Here is a 5,963-nt window from a genome sequence, read left to right as displayed (position 1 = left end):
AACAGATAATTATTTAAGTCCTTTTCAATCAAAATATCCTCTGTATGAATATGATATGAAACTAGGGTCAATCCATGATTAGCGCTTTAAACATTACATTTACTATACCAAATAAAAGTTATACTAAAATAAAGGTAAAAGTAATAATAATTAGAAACGTAAAGATTTTATATTGTGCTCAGCACTATTATAATGACATGTGTTATTTGCATAAAAGAACTTTGGGATATACGATTAATACCTATTTTTTTTGGAAGGGGCAAAGAAACCAAGTAAACTGTGCAAATTCTCATTTCCAGCAGAACTGAGGTTTTAAAGGGTTTAAATAAACTTTGTTGGTTCTAGGGAAAAAAAATAAAGGAAATGGACAGATTTTAAGTAAAAATTTGACAAGTTCTGAAAAATGTGATTATCCTGGCCAATATCTGAAATAAATATACAAAGGTAATCAATGCCTCAAATTTTTCTTGTGCATCTGCTATAAATCCATTACTCTCTTCCCCTTCATCAACCACTGACATAATTTTAACCCTTAAGCTTACTTTTATTGTTCTTGAACTTCATATAAATGAAGCCATTCGGTAGGTCTTATTTTTCATTAGGTTTCTTTTCCTACCCTGGATGTATTGCCATTCATTCATGTCACTGTGTATTATGTGCTATTGTTTTTATCTTTTTATCTTTTATATTGCTTTCCAGTGTGATGTTCTAAGTACCTCACAGTTTATCTGTTCACCATTCAATGGATATTGGTTTCCTATGGGTTTGGACTATCAGAAATAAAAGTGCTAAAACACTATCAGGAATAAAACTAAGACTATCAGGAATAAAAGTGCTAAAAACCTTTTCTTTTAAAAAAATTTTTATTTTTCATGGGTTAATGTTTGGGATTAGAATTGTTAGTTTAAGTCTGGCTCGGTGAGCTCATAAATCCACGATTGTATTTAATGCCAGACTCAAAGTTATAATTTCCAGGGTCTCAGAGGGGACTGGTACTACACCTACATAGGTTCTGCCCTCCTAAATAACAGAGAGTCTCTAAAGAATCACTTTCATTTAAGAATAGCAGTGAATTATAACAGTATTGGAGCCATAGCAATCTATGAAGATGTTCAAAGAGATTTAGGCAAGGGGAAGTTTTGAAAGGCAAAAATAAGAGGATTATATCGAATATTTTGAAACAATAGTCCTGAGCCACAATGATTAACAGCGGGGAGCACAGTAAAGGTTGAACAGTTCCCAGGCAGGTATCCTCACTGAGTATTTTTTGTGCAATACTGTGGTGGCCTCTGTGGAAAGCGGTGGCTCGGGTAGTCCTTTTCTGTAGCAGTTATCAGGGAATTAAGTGTGAAGGCCCTTCTTTTACAACCTCCTGGCTTTATTTACTATTGGTCTTTAAAGCTGATGTCTGCAACTCCATTTTGACCATGATAATGTTCACAGCTTGAAGGGAAAGTGAACTGAAATCTCCACTGTATCAGTTTGTCGGATTTGTCATAACACAATATCACACACTGGGTGGCTGAAATGAGAGAAATTTATTTTCTTAGAGTTCTGGTGGCTGGAATGTTTAATCAAAGTGTTCGCAGATTTGGTTTCTCCTAACAACCTTTCATTTTGGTCTGCCTTTTAGGTGAGTCCTCACATGACTTTTTCCTCTATGTATGCACATTCCTGGTGTCTCTTTTTAAATCCTAATGTCATTTTATATTCCAAAGACATTATATTAGGGCACATGCTAAATGTCTTACTTTTTAAAATTTACTATTTTTCTTTTTAGATATACATGACAGTATATTATACGTACATGGAGTATAACTTATTCTGATTAGGATCCCATTCTGGTGGTTGTACATGATGTGGACTTTCACTGGTCATATATTCATATATGGACATAGAAAAGTAATGTCCAATTCATTCTAATATCTTTCTGATTCCCCCACCCTCTACCTTCCTTAATTCCCTCCTTGAATGGAATACCAATGAAATTCTATTCTTCTCTTGCCCCCTGCTTCATTGTGTGCTAGCATCCACATATTAGAAACCACATTCAGCCTTTGTTATTTTGGTACTGGCTTGTTTCACTTAGCATCATAGTCTCCAGAAAATGCCATAATTTTATTATTCTTTATGGCTGAGTAATATTCCACTGTGTATACATATCACATTTTCTTTATCCATTCATCTGTCGAAGGGCACCTAGGATGGTCCAAAAGTTTGCTATAAGCTGCTATAAACATTAATCTGACTGTTTCACTGTAGTATGCTGATTTTAAATCTATATATAGGAGTGGGATAACTGGGTCAAATGGTGGTTCTATTCCAGAGTAGTTGCACCAATTTGCATTTTTAGCAGCAATGTATGAGTGTATCTTTTCCCTTACATCTTGCCAACATTTACTGTTACTTGCAATCTTGATAATTTCCATTCTGAATGGAGTGAGATGGAATCACAGTGTAGATTTTTCTATTTCTATAAAGAATATCATTGGAATTTAATAGGAAGTGCAGTAAATCTGTATAGCACTTTTAGTATTAAGGCCATTTTGATATTATTAAATCTGTCTATCCAAGAACATGGGCAAACTTTCCATCTTCTAAAGTCTTCTTCAATTTACTCCTTTAGTGTTCTAGAGTCTTCGTTGTAAAGGGTTTTCACCTCCTTGTTAAATGGATTCCCAAGATTTAATTGTTGTTGTTGTTATTGTGTTCTTGTTTTGTTTTTGAGGGTATTTTGAATGAAATAGGCTTCATAATTTCTCTTTCAGTTGATTCATCACTGATGTATAGGAATGCAATTGATTTATTGGTGTTAACTTTACATTTTTCTACTTTGCTGAATTTGTTTATGAGTTCTAGAAGCTTTCTGATAGAGTTTTTGGGCCTTCTAAATATAGAATCCCATCGTCATCAATAGGGATGGTTTCAGTTCTTCTCTCACTTTAATTCAATTTTTTAAATTATTTATTTTTATTTTAACTTCTATTTTTTTGATGGTGCTGGGGATCAAATCCAGAGCCTTGTATATGCTAAGCACATAGTCAACCACTAAGCTACATCCCAGCTTTCATTTTAATGTAATTAACTTCTCAAAGGCCCTGTCTCCAAACACAGTAGTATTATAGATACTGAGAATTAGGACCTCAACATATAAGTTGAAAGAAGACACAATTCAGTTTGTAACATCTGCCATGATCAAAATACTGAAAGCAATTACCAAATACCAAGGAAACAACAGAAAGTGATACCATCACCTTTAAATATCTAAAAGTGCAATCTCTTCATGTCCTCAACCATTTCATCATTTTAGTAAATAAAAGATCCAGGTGACAGTGCCCTACTGTAAGCATAACCAAAAGTAGCTCCCCTGGGTCAGACAGACTATCATAGATAGGGCAGATCTGACCAGCCGTCCAATGGTACTTTGACTTGAGTTGCTATAGAGTTAAATAGAGCAATTCAACTGACTCTCTCCCCACCACCTTTTTTTTTTTTTTTGGAGCCTACCCTTGTTCAGAAGCAGGACATTGTATGTAATGACACTGTGTACAAAATCTTTCCTTGGGTAATTTTTAAACATGGAAACTGGACCATGTCTTAATCTTCTGCCATCATAGAATACAAAGAAATTTATTTATTATCTCAAAATTCTGGAGACTAAGAAATCCAAGATCAAGTGGCCAACCTCTAGTGAGGGCTTTCTTGAGGCATCATCACATGGCAGAATAGAAAATGTCCAAAAGAAAAGGAGGCAGAACTCGTCCTTTTATAATGCCATTAATCCCACCCATGTGTGTGCCATCTCTGAAAGGTCCTATCACTTTTAAAATGATAATTCAATTTCCATCTGGGTTCCTTTTCAACAGAGTAGAACTCATGGGTCAACACGGGTCTACTGTGGTTTCACAAACATTCAAACCATAATAAAACACAAAAGGAAACCTTCTGGCATAAGTCCTCCTGTTGATACTAAACCTTCAGAGAGTCTATAGACACACTACTTCTTACTTTTCCTAGTATCAATTCTTCCATCTCAATGTACTATTCTTTGGCTAAAGCACAATAAATTTGCCAGCAATATCTAATGAGATTGTGTGTATATTTATTAAAACCATTTGCAAAAACTGATAGTTTCTAATAAAACAAAAAATTTATTACAACTTTAAAAATGTATTACTAAGTATATATGCAAGAAAGAAGAATGTGTAGATACCAAAACTAATTTTACAATTATGTTTATGTCATCTTTATTCTTAAGAGCTAAACACTGGAAACAATTCAAATGTACTATATTCACACAATAAATGTGCTATATTCACACAATAAATTACTATATAGCAATTTAAAAAAAATAACTATTAATAGACATAATAATGTGAGTGAATCTCAAAAATAGTATGTTTAGAGAATGGACTTTGTAAACAGAGTTAGCCCCACATATTAACAAATGAATAGTATGCTCTTTCCCCAAATTCTTTCATTAGTTTAAAGGAATTAGGCATCACTAGCCTGATTGCTCAGAACTTGTGAACAACAGGAAATGGTTTATAGTTGCAAACTTTCTACATCTTGAGGGGCAAAACCAGCCTCTGATCTTTCATTATACCTTCTGAACTCAGCAGAACATTTGCTTTGACATCACTTGTGCTTCTAATGTCCATGTTCATTATTTGTTTCCTGTCTTGAGCCAGGTGGAGCTAATTCAGGCAAGTTATGAAGAGGGTTTATGGTCCACATGGGCTGGCAACCATAACTCATGAAGGAAGTAACATACCCAGGTGTTGGGAGCTGGCGACCGCACCCTGAAAATGGCACTGGTTTCCTGCTTCTGCTTCTTTAGCAGTTAGAGTTGTTAGAGGTAAACAACTCCTTGTAAGGCTGTGGGGCTGGGCTCTGGCCTGCTTCTGCTGCGCTGTACCTATTAGACTTTTCCACGTGGTGCTAGTTCATTGGCGGGCTGGGTACTTAAGCTAGGGCAGACCCACCGCTCGCTCTCTTTTCCTGTTTTCTCGTCATGCTTCAAGGGTCCTGAATAAACTGCTGAAAGAAGAATCCTGTGTCGTGTTTTCCTTGCTGGCGAGGGGTCACGACACCCAGGCCTTTCTGGAATGTGGAAAAACCTAAGCCTTATAATCTGGTTTGATATGTTTTTTTCCAACCTAGTCTCTACTCAGAAACATTGGATGGGAAAGATGAATATGCATCCCCATGATTGTCCATCTGAGTTGCTCATTGATGTGACTCCCAAGTTGATCTATTTATCCATTGTTCACTACCAAAATGTGAAGAAGAGCTCAAATTATGATGATTATGATGTTGCTCAATTGCAGTTTTATTATATTTTCATTTTGTGTCTAAAAACTGAAATTCTGGACTTATTATATGTTCTTTTTAAGAGACTTACGCTTTAACTACTCATAGCAGCATCTGAATCATCTAAATGACCATGTTATTCATCATATTCAATGACTTTTCTATAGTTATTAGTATGCTCAACTATCTTTCTATATATACATACACATGCATGTGTACATATCTGTGTGTGTGTGTATATATATATATATATATATATTTATATATATATATACATATACATATATATATGTAGTGAAAACCATGGATTTTAAATCAAAAGTTTTCTTAGACAGTTTGTCTTCAATGTTCAATTTTAAGCAGATCCCTTTCCATTTAATTCTAAGAAAAACTTTCTATTGTACCAATTTATTTTCCATTTTTAATGTGAGGAACCTGATCAACAACATTCAGTAATGCCTTAAACTTCAAATCTATATTATGGGTTGTTCACTGAAGGGTTATTTTTGTGACTCCATTAATTAATAACTATGTTAATGTATGTCCATCAAAGGCCACAGTTACAGAAAGAAAGAAAACAATCACAATGTTGCTTAGGATTATGTGAAAATATGTGAATCTCTTCCGCTCTGTGTATATGCTTGGTCTCT

The sequence above is a fragment of the Urocitellus parryii genome, chromosome 7 (genome assembly GCF_045843805.1).
Source record: "Urocitellus parryii isolate mUroPar1 chromosome 7, mUroPar1.hap1, whole genome shotgun sequence".
In the NCBI taxonomy this organism is placed as follows: domain Eukaryota; kingdom Metazoa; phylum Chordata; class Mammalia; order Rodentia; family Sciuridae; genus Urocitellus; species Urocitellus parryii.
Note: the sequence above shows the minus strand (reverse complement) of the source record.